The sequence below is a fragment of the Culex quinquefasciatus genome, chromosome 3, assembly GCF_015732765.1.
Source record: "Culex quinquefasciatus strain JHB chromosome 3, VPISU_Cqui_1.0_pri_paternal, whole genome shotgun sequence".
Taxonomy (NCBI): domain Eukaryota; kingdom Metazoa; phylum Arthropoda; class Insecta; order Diptera; family Culicidae; genus Culex; species Culex quinquefasciatus.
In genome coordinates, this window is record NC_051863.1 from 120,113,651 (window position 1) to 120,127,869 (window position 14,219).

At 36.1% G+C, this 14,219-nt stretch overlaps 1 protein-coding gene across 1 annotated transcript in view; it reads left to right on the forward strand.

Moving 5' to 3' along the window:
• Window positions 1-743: 743 nt before the first annotated feature.
• LOC6042336 (DNA N6-methyl adenine demethylase) overlaps window positions 744-14,219 on the forward strand; it is a 211,754-nt gene continuing 198,278 nt past the window's right edge. The window contains exon 1 of the mRNA XM_038263793.1: window positions 744-925. The gene's annotated coding sequence lies outside the window, so the exon portion shown is untranslated. The remainder of the gene's footprint in view (window positions 926-14,219) is intronic.

The following is a 14,219-nucleotide window of genomic DNA, read 5'->3' on the forward strand; positions in this document are numbered from 1 at the left end:
AGTTAAATAAAAAAACACCAAAAAAATTTTTACCCTGTGTCATTTTTTTCCAGTGTAGTCCATATCCATACCTACAACTTTGCCGAAGACACCAAATCGATCAAAAAATTCCTTCAAAACATACAGATTTTTGAATTTCCATGCATCATTTTTGTATGGACAGCTGCAAAATTGAACTAATGATGAAAAAATGCTTCTTTGGGCATAACGAAGGCACCAAAAAAATTACAGTCGGATTAAAATATACAAAAAAATCGAATGACCGAAATCTGAGAGAACTGCTTATAATAATTATTTACTGAACATAATATCAAAACTTTTTTTCAACAACCACCCTAACTCCACCGAAGCAAAAACACCGCGCTTGCACAAGGACCGCTCCGACTGCGTCGTGTGTACAGTCCCATTCGATCCATTCCGAACTAAAAAAAAACTTACCATCTGTCCACCCCGTGTCTCGTACTCGCATGATGGTGGTCGTACGGCGTCGTCGTCGTCCACACGAATGACGATGACGATGATTCTCCTTCGCAATTATGCTCGTCGCTATGCTCTTCGTTGAGTCGTTTCGTGGCAAGCTTGTATTAGTTGTGCGTGCGTGTATGTTTTGTGCAACGCACGCACAAAGCATAAACGAAAGGACTCTCGCGTCACCACTACCACTGTGCTGGGTTCCTTGGTGTTGGTGCGCATAGGACCGTCGATTTTTTGCGCGTGGTCCTCCGGTTCTCCGGTCGCCGCACACCAAAACGGTTCCAGAGCTGGTGGCGGGCACAGGCTCAATGTTTTGTCGCGCGCGCTCCTCAGTTGTTGTGTATCTTCCGTCGAGACGTGTCGAGCGTGAGTGAGCGTGAGGAGGCGGTGTGTGTATTGCGTTGCCACCCCCGAAACCAGAACCAGCACCAGAACTCCGTGGACGCACAAGGTAACGTGGTGGGCTTCCGGAACCGGCTTGCAGGGTTTTTATGTTGTGTTTTGTTGTAACGGTGCAATTGTGGTGGTTTATTGTGGTTATTTTTAGGTTAAGAATTTGGGTTTAGTGATTTTAGTGAGATATTCAAAGGAAAACAATTACAATTACAAATGATAAGCTTGTACAGGTGAAATGATTGAAACCTAGCCAAACTATACGTGAAGGTTTTGACGGCAATAAATGTGATAAAAAAAAGAGGTGATGAGCTAACGAAAACAAACAAAGTGCGCTGATAGCAGATAAAACGACCAACGAATCAGTGTGCCAAAGTGTGACGGTGTTCTAAAATTGTACAAAACATAAAACAAGAGAGAGAGTGCAATATCTGTGTGTGCTCCACTCTAAAAGGAAGTTGCCTATATTAAATCAAACCAATTGTGTCTAATCAAAACGCGCGCGCCATTAGTGCCAACAAATAAATGTCTGTGTATCGCTGTCTGTGTGCTGAAAATAAAAATGCATCATTCCTGATAAGTGTGATAACCACCGGCGAACATCGTTATCACCACCCGTATAACCACCACATGTGATTCAGTCTGAACTGAAATGGATTTTGATTGGATATTCTAACTTGTGCGCGCACCACAAAGCCAACTAACCCGGCGTCTCCACCAACCAACCGACTGGTTGATGAGACTTCGGCAGCTGAACCATCAACCACCACCGCTACAAACGCTCAAAGAATCGAAAAGGAATAAGTACACTTAGCCGTTAACTCATGCCCTCATACCTCAATCGCGTCGTGCACATCTGCTTCTCTGTTCCGTTGGAACTGCTCTGGAAAGCTTTCGTTCTGTTAAATGACACACAAAGAACGGAAACGTGTAATTTTACATGCATTTTTGTGTAGAGATAAACTTTACGTTTAATCTATGGAAACGCAAATCTATCTAAAACGTAATTTTACATCAAGTGTACGTAAACGTGTTTCCCACCGTGCACCCATCCCCGTAACTTTCTTGTGATCTATTTCCAAGTTTTAAAATGTACCGTTCCATTGAATTTACACCGAAAACATCTCACAGCCAAAGCATGGTTGCTTCGTGTGCACTCGTACTCTTAGGACCCATCAGGCCCGTACCGGCTGCTATCTGATGGCGGAAAATCCGTATTGGGTTACTTTCTTATGGTTGGGCTGTTGGGTGCATCCTCACACGGCAGTAGACAGTGCATCTGTAATGCTCCTCGAATGTGCTGTACCAGTTTGCTCAGGATATTGACATGTTGTGCGCGGTAGCAATACCGGATGTGATTGGAAGGTTTTTGGTGGGAAGGATTTTTGGGGAAGAAGAAGTACCGTCATCTGGGGCGAATCGGGACTACAGTCTGAATAAGGACAGTAGTTGTAAGAGCACTTAAAGGTTTTAAATTTGGAAATGGATGTACACATTTTGTTGGTCTGAGTCTGTTCTATCCGAAACCAACCAGAAAAATCAAAATATTGTGCTCTAACTGTTCTCCCAATTCGCCCCAGTTGACGATATTCGAAGGTGTTGTATGATGAAATTTGGAGTCTTTTTGATGATGTTTTTGTTCAGTCATAATGTACATAATTTTTGAAAGTATTTTATATTGAAACTTCTTCAAGTCTATTTTAAATGCTTATGCAAGAGTTCATTTGACAATATGTTCTAATATATGTGCAACAATGCAAATTCACACTCATCCTTTTTTTTAATTTATGTGGAATTCCTCATATGTATTCGATATTTTATTCCAAATATAATTAGACGTCACTTATTTAAATTCATAAAAAAAATGTAAGATTCAACCTCGCTTAGTTCTACACATCATCCATCTAACTTGATTGTCGGATATTTAAATGAAAATAGTTTTGCGAACTACATTAAAGTGCTGATATATTAAAACAGGGATGCCAGATTGGATCATTATAGTTTAATGGAATAGTCTTTTGCATACCTTTATAATGTTTTGCAATACAGCCAGATTTGCATCAAAATCATTGAGGAAGTCAACATCAAATTCACTCCACCTAGATTTGAATATCATCAAAGTCTCTTTAAGTGCTCATAACAACAGGCAGTGTTCCCAGATCTGCTTATGGTTTTGCCACTGAATTATAAACTGATTCTTTATTATTGAAATCATCTTAATTTATTAAATCGAGACTACAACAATACTTTTTCATTAGTTAAAAAAAAAAACTAAAAAATCTTAAAATTGTCTCACTTGTTTGTAAATTTGCTGCTAGTTTCATCAAATAGACACTGTTATGTCAAATGTCTCAAAAATAATAAAAATAATGATAATTTGTATTTAAAAAAAGATTTTATAACATCGAAACACCCAAGCTCGTAAAATGGTTGATATTTACATGAGATTTTCGTAGAGCGTCCAAGAATTTCCAGGGTTTCTAGTAAACAAATATTTCCAGTTTCCCAGAAAAAAATCAAATGATTTAAAAATGTTTGGGAAAATGAATTTTGAAACAATAAAACATGATTAACCTAACTGAATTAATTTCAATTTACTGTTCTCATTGAACTTATTAGCACGGTGTATTTTCCGAGAATATTAAGATAAAAAATTCGGCAAGTCTGATATTTGGCACCATGAAAGAAGGGCTCTTTTCTGACATTTTGCGGGGTCCGGCGAAACATTTCGTCGTATTTTTTTTCAATTTTATAAGATTTTTCTCCAGAAAAGTCGATGGAAATCGATGGGTTCATGTTCATATCCATCAAATTAATTTCTTATGAATGTGCCTCAAGAGACTCTCTTTGACCTCAAATAAAAAGTTTCCAACCCAAATTTACCAGTCTTCTAGCTTTCTTTGTGATAATCCCATCATGCAAGCTGGAAACCTCAAAACGACCGAACATTTTTTTTTATTTGTACAATTTGTCATAAAAATACAGCAACAGATTGCCCGGATACAAATTCGAGCTTAAACCATTGCTAAACTTAGAGTATTCCATTTAAAAGCTATTTATTACTCAAAAGGTTCCCAACATTATTTTTTCAATTCTCTTCCGAACAACACTAAAACATTTTAAAACATTTTCTGTAGAGAACAGTTTTCTGAACAATTTCCATAAAAAAGTATCAATTTTGGTTCAATATAAGCAGAGATATACCCAATTTCATAAAATAAAAAGTGACTTCCTCCAAAATTTCTGGATTTAATTCCCATTCAAACGATGAACACCACCTACTGATTTGGATTTGGGTTGGAAACATTTTATTTGAAGTCAAATATGTAATTCAGAGTCTCTTGGGGCACATTCACAAGAAATTTGATGGATATGAACATGAACCCATCGATTTCCATCGACTTTTCTGAAGAAAAATACTATAAAATTGAAAAAAAAAGTTGCTCTAGACCCCCCGACGAAATATTTCGCCGGACCCCGCAAAATGTCGGGAAAGAGCCCTTCTTTCATGGTGCCAAATATCAGACATGTCGATTTTTTTTGTCTTAAGTTTGTTCTGGAAAACACACCGTGATTAGCTCTTCTGAATATTCTACATCCAGGTTTATTTTAAAAAAATTTAAAGCATTCAGCATTCAAACTAGGAACAGCTCTTCCTTATTTGATGGGCAGTAAAAATATTGATATCATGTAATGCGTAATAAACTATCACTTTTTGGTAAGCTTTTCAAATAATGGATGTTACATCACTTGATAAAATTTACACAGCAAAAAAAGTTGAATTTTGGAATGCTGAAAATTTTGTTAGTTGAATATCACCCCTTTTTTGAGTAATATTACCTAAACATTGTGTAAAATAATTGAATTGTGTATTAATTATTGAATAAAAATTGATATCTCAAATAGGATTTTATTAGAAGAATAAATGCAACTCAATGGATTCCGAAAAATTATAGTTTGAAGTAAACATTTTTTGAAGCAATTAGACGGTTAGACGGTTAAATTTGAAAAAAAAATGAATCCTGATTATGGAATGCTGTTTATTTATTGTAAAATTTTAAACAACTTGTGCTATAAAACATGTTGAAAAATTCTTAAATTGTACATCATGTAAAATTAAATCATTAAAAATCATAAAAAAGTACTGCGCAATTTAGTAAAGGTGCCCCAAAAAATGCGAACATATTTCAAAAACTCGCTCCTAATATTTGAAAACTTTGAGTTGTGATTTCACAAGAAAAAACACGAGGAGTCTGAGCAGTAAAACATTTTGTTGAAAAGTTTGTAGTCATGAAATAGTAGTTTAGGCAACAAGTTGCAAAAAAGAAGATTTATTCAGCACGAGTCGTCCATTTATCCAACGCGGTGTGCTGAAAAACTCATGTTTTGCAACGGGTTGCTTACAACTTTTTTTGCCATTTCGAAAAACGCTTCTAGAATGGAATTTTATGTCAAATATTCACTGCCGCTCGAATCAAGTCCGTCCCATATGTATTTTTGTCAATTTTGAGATAAACCTAAAAATTGTCTTGTATGAACTTCTACTTTAAGCCTATTTAATAAAAAAGTTATGTTTGTTCTAAAAATTCCAAAACAAAAATCACTTTGGTGCTGTCCCATATGCAAAATAAAGGAAAGTCAGTTCCTTGTATAAAAATGTCTTACAAATCCACAGCAAAAATTGTCTAATAATAATATTTACTCAGACTATGTACCTAATTACTCGCAGAACTTAAAAACATAAAGTTTTTCATATTGACGGTATATTTTGAATTTTGAAGCATAATAGTAGAAAACATATTTTGTCTTTTTTTTTCCTCATGCATGAGATAACCACGGTAATAAAATAAACTACATACCGTTGAGCTAATATTCAATACAATCAGTACTTTTTCATTCTTGAATGAATAGCCATGGTCTGGTTCTGGATTAGGTTCCTCTTCCGTTAAACGATTCTGGATAACTCAATTTTAGGGCCCAGATATTGATAATTGCAATCAAATATGTATTTGTTCTGCAGCAAAAGAAATATAAATAATACAACGTTGCTGGTTAAATTTTCGCTGCTGGAATCATCCTCCAAATTAAATAAACCTGAAACAAACAAATTTTTAGATCTTTGATAAAAATAATTTGGAAAACCATCAAAACAAACCAACAGATGACAGGCAAATTTATGTTGTAAATGTTCAAGCCTACCTTGATAACCTGACAGACTTGCCTTTATTGATGGATAAATAAAGTCAGGTCAGTCCCAGCATGGAAATTTATCAAATTATCCTATAAATTTTAACTTTTTGAGTAAATTTTTGGATAGGAGTACTTTTTAAACCAATATTGAAATAATTGTTTAAAAAAGTTTGTTAAAATTGGTGATTAGAAATGTAAAAAAAGGTGAAACATTTTCTGGGCTTCTCACGGCGATATCTCAGCACTCACTTTTTACATATGGGACGGACTAGATTGGAGCGGCAGTTCATGTATTTAGTAAATTCACCATTCAAAACAGAATTTTTTTTGAAAAATGTTACTTTTCGATACTTGTGTTGAAAAGTTCAACTTTTCAGCACCCAAAGTAGAACTATTCAGCACTGGAATTGAAAGGTATTAATTTTCCATTCTGTTATTTTTGGTAAGGAAAACAAGGCCGTTTCGTTTCTCCAAAAGGGCAGGAAAAGTTGACAGTTTCACAGCGGAATTGCAAAAAAATAATTCCAGCATTTTTGTCATTTTAACTTTTTGCGTCATTGGCAATTCTAATCACTATCTAATTGGATTCGAAGTTCAGAAATGTTATATATTTTCTTAAAGTTGCATGATTTTTTAAAAGCAGTCAAGCCATCAAATGATTCTTACACTTGTTTTGAACATTAAGGTGCATTCCGAATGTTTTGCTTACAGCAAACAATCATTACTCTTAATCCCAAATTTGAGGGCAAACCTCGTAACCAAAAAAAACGTGACTTTCCTTCCGCGTGTCATATAAAAATAACGCCCGGGGCAACGCAAATTTATGCTTATTTGGTGTGATCGAACCCACTTCCGGGGAGGCGCCAAACGATTTGAGGCGAAAAATAAAGCTCCCCCCACCACCCAAAAAAGAAAGTTTCCCTAGTCCAAGATCCATAAACCCAAGCCCGAGTTGGTTTGTAATATTTTCTGAGGCGATAACTTGTGGCTGTTTTATTTTTTTATTTCGGGACTTTTTTTATTTGCCACTCTTGACACGATTTTTCCCAAGCTTTTCCATCATTTTACCACACTTGAAGACAGGAAAGAACGGGATTTCAGTGTTTACGCCAAAAATAAGCTAACAACATGGGGGGCACATACAGACAAAAACCAACGGGGAAACTGTGGTAAGGGTGAAAATGAAGGTAGAAGGGCACTTGAATGTTTGTTTTTTGTTTGTTTTTGTGGAAAAAGATTTTCGAGCGACGAATTCCTTGCGGAGAAAACGGAATCGAAGCTTGCATACGACATTTTCAGAAAGTTTGCTCGAAATAGCCAACCCTTTTTGTGTGGAGGGAGAGGGAATTAGTGAACCTGCAACGTAACGTAATGTAGGTCAACAGTTTTAATCTCAACTCACTCATCTCACTTTTGGAAAGTGGTGGTGCTGGTGCTGGTTGGTCGGCTCCAGGGTTTTCCTTGCAGCAGGAGCTCGTCCCTAGTAATTATAGCGTCCGAGGACGATGGTTCCAATTTTACAAGAGGTTTTTTTCCTCTCTACTGGATCTTAGCCAGGACTGAAATCTGCATGAATACCGATTTGTGTGACTACTTTTTACTTCTGTGCCCGGTGGTCACTGGGAAAGTGGTTTGTACAGCATGTTTTTTTTGTGGAATCAGAAAATGGATTAAGCTTGGTGAAATAAAATATATTTTTTTCAGTTTGCAACGCTGCAACAAAAATCCTGTGAGGAAAAAAACATAGTAGAACACCCTTGATAGCTGGTTCTCAAAGAGATTTTCAAACCATTTTGTTTTATTTTGCTGATCCGTTTAATATATCTGGACAACATTCTCAAATCTTACCGGGAAGGTCCAACTCAGAAAATTTCAAGTTCAATTTCCCAAAAAAAAAACTTTTCGGGTTTTGCTTCATTTCGTCATCCATCACGCAATGCTCAACTCTCTTTTTCCCCCACAAATCCGTCCGAATTCACACTATCTCCGACGACCCCATTAATCATCCGGTATCATCCGGGTGACGATGATATCCCAAAAAAGAAACCACACTACAGACGTGTTGGTCGGACGGCCATCCGGCAAAGAACAGCACAGCCCGCAAAAGAAAAGTGAATATCAGGCCGACTTTACTTTCCGCGAGCATTCCTCATTACCTCGTGCGGAATTCGCCAAGTCGCTGCACCACGAGCTCCTGGCGGGCATTACTTTCTCAACCTTCCTTATACTCGAAAAAACTCCCAGACAAGACGAGCCTGCCAGTCGGTTCTTGAGGGAGACACCTGGACGACGACGACGACGCACAGCACCGACTTATCCTGAGAACATCGGCGCAAGAAACAGGAAAGAAAGAAACCGAAACCGACCCCGAAAATTGAGAAGGACCAGCCAGCGATCCGAATCGACAGAAACGACAACGAGATCAGGACGAAGAAGAAGATGAAGAAGTTTTTTTGGTCGGGAAGGTTAGGAAGAACCAAAAAGGGACGAAGGTTCACAGGAGAGAAGTAGATATCGGGCAAGCACTCCCGTATTATGTCCAAATGACCTGTGTGTGTGTGAGCGAAGTGAAGTGAATGAACCTTGTGCGGCGGTTTCCCGTTTGACTCGAACGTCGAAGGATGACGAACGACGAAGTTTTTGGACGAACGGATTCCTTGCTGATGGGACGTAACTGGTCTGGGAAGTCCTGCGAAAAGTGATATTACATTTAAGCAGAGGGAGAAATGGGCTGTTAGAGAAGTGAAGAATAGTTTGAATTACCAAACAATAAATTAATCAAAATATTGTATACTTTTTCATCTCCACAAAAGTCTTTTTAAAATGAAAAATTACAGTATTTCGTCGCTCTCGTGCTTACTCGTCATTTGTCGATTTTGGGCCGAATTGAATTTTAAGAACGCCCTTTTGTGTAGCTCACAATGCCTCACCTTTTGACCTTCACAGATCCCCAAAATTCGACTTTCAATCCTGAGATATTCAATAAAAACCGAAAAAACTCCGTGCATTGTTGTCGCGCTTCACATGAAAGAGGTTTCAATCTTGTCGTGCTATCTTGACACAGCTTGAAAATTGATGTAAGTGCGACAATTGTTCAAAGGATTTCAGGTCAGAACGCGTTTGACACAGGAACGAGCTCGACTACACAGAAAAAAATAATGGTAATATTACATCTGGGAAGGGGTACATCTTTTATGTCAGAAAAGAGGTGTAATTTTACCTCTGGAAATGTGTAATTTTACCACTTTTCTGGTGTAATGTCACTTTTTCAGTCTAAATTGAGGTAAAATTGCATCATAAAAGAGGTAATATTCAACCTTCCAAAATTACAGCTTCCAAATTTACATTATTTTTTTCTGTGTACCGTAAACATTTGTAATTATAACTCGGGACTCCAGCAACCAAGTTCAACTAAACTTCAGGACACTGCACAGAATGGTCAACCAAACAAAACGTGCTTGTTATTGTTTACATTGAGTGCTCTCGTTTTTTGTTAATTCAAAGTCAAACATTAGAACGCGTTTATCACGGAACGTCAAAAAGCGACGTATGACAAGCACGACGGCGTCGATTTGTTGTTTTGAACGATTATTGTTTTTGTTCAACAATGGTTTTAAAATATTGATAAAAATTGTAAATTGTACCCTAAAATCAAGCGTTCATGAAAATAAGAACCACGCACAAAGTGTTCAAATCCCATGGTACGATTTCCAAAAACGTACCATGGGATTTGAACACTTTGTTCGTGGTTCACGATTTTGGGAACTCATTTTTCTCCGTGTAGGTAAGGTTTTGAGATTTCAAAATTTCCGGTCCAATATAGGAAAAAAACTACGCTGTTTGTGGAATTCTCCTGAAAAAAAGATCTTTTTCATGGATGGGTCTCACACAGCGGTTGCCCCGACCCCTCTTCGATGATCGTGATACTTGCTCTAAGGGGTAATTTTGGTCGATATCTCGTGACTGTGGGGCGGCCCTTTCATTTTTTATGGATTTTTGCAAAAACACGTTTTCCAGTGATTTGTACTTGAACCACCGAAGAGACAGAAGTTTGCTGTCAGGAGCTTGTTATGTGACATTGGACACCCGACATAATGGCGTACTCAAAATTTTGAATAAACGTATTTTTCATCAAAAAATTAAAAAATGGTTTTGAAATCGCTTCCATTTCCCGTTACTCAACTGTCAACAATCGCAAAACATGTCTTTTTATTTTTTTTAATTTAATGTACGTTTTGAATCTGAAATAATTCAGAAGTGTATTTTTTTATCTAGAGCAATATTTTTCATTTCAGAAAAAAAGTGTTTTTATGACTTTGTAGTTTTTTTGAGTGTAAAATTTTAGAGCAGACAAAAAAAAATTTGATTTATAAACACAAGGGGTTTGTGTTCTTCAAAATTATCAGAATTTTACAAAAAAAGTTTTTGACCATTTTGGACCATTTTTTCGAATTATTAACCCCTAAAAATCCTTCGTTTGCTTTCGATAGATTTTTTTCAGAGAATTCAGCAAATTTAGCATAATAGTGATTTTTTGGACGATTGTTGTGACTCGTGTAAACTTATATATGAAAAATGTTCAGACTAATAACAGGTTATAGAAATACAGGAATTCCTTACGAAAACAGCATGATTCGAATTGTAATTGAAATACGCAACTTTTGGTACCCGTAAGTCATCGCTGAAATTTTCAATTTATCTCAGTTTTAGTGAAAAAAAAATCGATTTTTCCCCGTTTTCGTCATTTTCCCGGTTCTGCGCGTGGCGCGTCAAAAAACCCAGTTTTTATTTTCAAAAATTCGTACCGTAAACTGGGGTGACTTTGATAGGTTTTTCAAATGCCCGTCAAATTAATATCTAAACATTATTGAGAATTTTGAGTATATGGCGCGGAGATATGATTTTTTGAAAAAAGTGGGTTTTGCGAAAATTGACGAAAATTGCCATTTTTCGGACCACCCTAACACGGCGTAGGTCACCCTAATGTCCAAACAAAAAAAAACGGGTCTAATTATTTCGGACAAGGAACCTCCAGAGAAATTTTGAGAACTTTTTTTTCGAATCATGCTGTTTTCATGGGGAATTGCTGAATATAAATATTTACTCAAATTAAAGAAAGTTTGTTAAATAACATTGATATGTTCTCGAATAAAACTATTTTATTTCAATTACGATTTCAAACATACATATAAACTACACTTAGATTTTTTTATTTGGTGTATGCTATAGTAGTTCTACTACAAAATAATAATAAAAACCGTTGTGAATATTATTAATAATTCATTTAGCCTTCTCTATAAAAAAATATAACACTTAAAAACCTTTTCAAGAAACTTTGATTTTGAATTGAAAAAAGAGTCTTGTGCACCTAAATTATTACAACAAATATTTTAGCATTAATTAATCTTAATAATTATCCATAATTTTTTTTATCCTTTCTCCAAATTATTTTCTACTTAATGATCAACAAAGATTGATTTCTTTTACAATCAGATTGTTGCAGGATTGGTTCCGTAACTTCGTCAATTTTGGAATAAGAAGACAACAACTTCCTTGGTTGCTCTGTACCCTTAACGATTTTTAATATTTGACAAAGTTCTGTAATTCTTTTATGATAAATTATAAAGTGTTTTTTCTTTCATTTTTTTTTTTGATTTTGCTTTTGGATAATTAAGAAATCTTTTAGTGTTTAGCGGAGCTTTAAGCTTATGTACAACAATAACCGCAAAAGATAAATGAGAGTTTTATTTTTATTTTGATAATTTACTACAATTTCTTGGGTTCAAAAAAATATTAATTTATGAATGTCATTGTACAGCAACAAGCTTTTTTTTGGTATTTATTGAAACTTATTATTATTTGGAAAATCTATTCACATATTTCCAACAATAATCCCCCTGCACCCTACACTCCCCTTTTTCGCTCCCGCGCTCGATTTTCGATTGATTTGTTGCCATTCTTCATTATTGATGACCACGGTTCTTTCACTTTCTTTCGCCCTTGTTCTGCTGGCTGACGGCTGCCCCGACTGTGTGTTGCAAGAACGGCCAAGTCCACGGAAAGACCCCCGGGGGAGTCATTGACAGCTGCTGCCGCCGGACTACACTCAGAATAAAGTTTGACAATTTTAACTCTAAATTGTTTAAATTTTCAACCGAAGAAAAATAATCATGCCAAAACAAATAGTTTGGATCGAAACTGAGATAAACTTTCCTCAACTCAAACAAATTTGATTAACAGTGTACCGAAACCTCCATCATCGTTACGGTTGCAACGAATCCTGTCCGCTGCTCGCAAGTCTGGACAATTTCCTCGAATTTTCCCTCCCTACGAAGGAAGGCAGGGAAAGGGGCAAAGTTGTGAAAAGGGTTGTGTGAAATGGTTTCAACACCTTTTTATCACAAAATCATCAGCGTTAATCAGATTTCGGCGGTTCTCCCTTAAGAAAAAAAAGTTGCTTCTTTTTTTCACTTGGGGTCTCTGGATTCTTATTTCAGCTTCGACGAGGGGGAGACTTTGATGTTGTTTAGTGCGCACACACACACCTATATCAATCAGAGCAAAACGTGCGGTGATTTATACGGTATTGGGTCGATGTCGTGTGATGGGAAATTTGAGCTGATTGCGGTAGAGGTTCGTGGATTAGGTTTGGTTTGAATGGAAGAGATGGTGAGATCTCTGATAGTCTCAACGTTGGAAGGCTTTTGAATTCGCTCGGTTAGAATCGATAGAATTCCTTTTAAGTACGGAGGAGAATTTCATTACATGATTGAATGTTGTGAAATTTTTCCGAATCAACTGAATCACATAAATCTTGCTTCGAACTCATCGATGTTCGCATCCTGAATCCAAAAAGTTGAACTTTCTCCATTACGCCACAAACTCCAACGTAATCCTTCATCCCGAAAAGATCCCCATTCCAAAAGACTAAACAAGAAAGAAAAAAAAATCTCGAGAAGGTATAAATCATTCGTCTTATAAACCGAGCAAACTCCTGACGATTGCTTCTCTTCTGGCACTGCTCGTCCCGAAGCATCCAGGAAGCAATAAAAGATCCACTACCAGTACTATCCACTACTGCTGCCGAGGCTTGCCTCTGAGCTGATTTCTCCTGAAATGGTTCTTCCCAGACGTACAAGCACCGTCTACATCGTTTTCTTGGTCGTTCTGCAACCGATTTGCAGCGTGACTACTCTTGTTGAATGTTCAAAAAGGAATTTAAATACGTATAGGTGAAAAACATTCAAGAAAAAGGTGCTCTCTTCAAAAATGACAAATTTCTTCATTTAATTTTTTAGATTTTTGAGCATAATTTTTAGATTTGGACATAAGGACAAAAATCATAAAATCATGGTAGAAAATAATTTGACTTTATTATTTGATGTAAAATCGAATTAACAAGCGAAAACACGTTTCCAATTCTAGCAAAACATTGTAATAGGGCCGAAGCCGAAGTCTAAACAAAGAGTCTATCCTGTTTGTTCCTAATGTAAACATCAACTGACGTGAGCAGGATAGACTCTTTATTTACACTTCGGCTTCGGCCCTATTACAATGTTTTGCTAAAATTTCAAGTCACTTTCAGGAATATTTCATCAATTTTTTTTTCGATTCTTTTCAATGGCTTTCCATTTTCCACCACTCAAAAAAATCGTCAGGATCAGAAAATTTCTATTTTTTTTTTCAGCCAATATTTGCTGAAATTCAAACTCTGGAAGAAAAACAAGTAGAATAATTTAGTTTTCTCAGTGTTACATCGAATCTCGGCAAAATGGTCCAATTTTCAATGTAAGCAAATAAACGTCAATTAAACATTCAGATCTGTTAGATTTTTTTATGTAAGTATCGAAGGAAACTTTTCAAAATCAAATTTAAATAAACTTATCTAAATCTCCTGAAATTTCATAAGTTAGAAGAAAACAAGTTTGCAATTAAATTGAAACGACTCAACATACTAAATAAACCTTAAAAAACGTGATTGGAAAAGTAAATTTATTCTTGCCAAATTGGTCTCACATTTAATGTTCAAGACTTCTAACTCAATGTGAATACCAAAGTAAGGTTAATCTTAAAATGCCTTTTGTTATCGGTCAGATTATTTAAAAACCAGCCTTTTTATGATTTTTTCTATCATCAAAATTTCATTTTTTAATTTTTTTCGC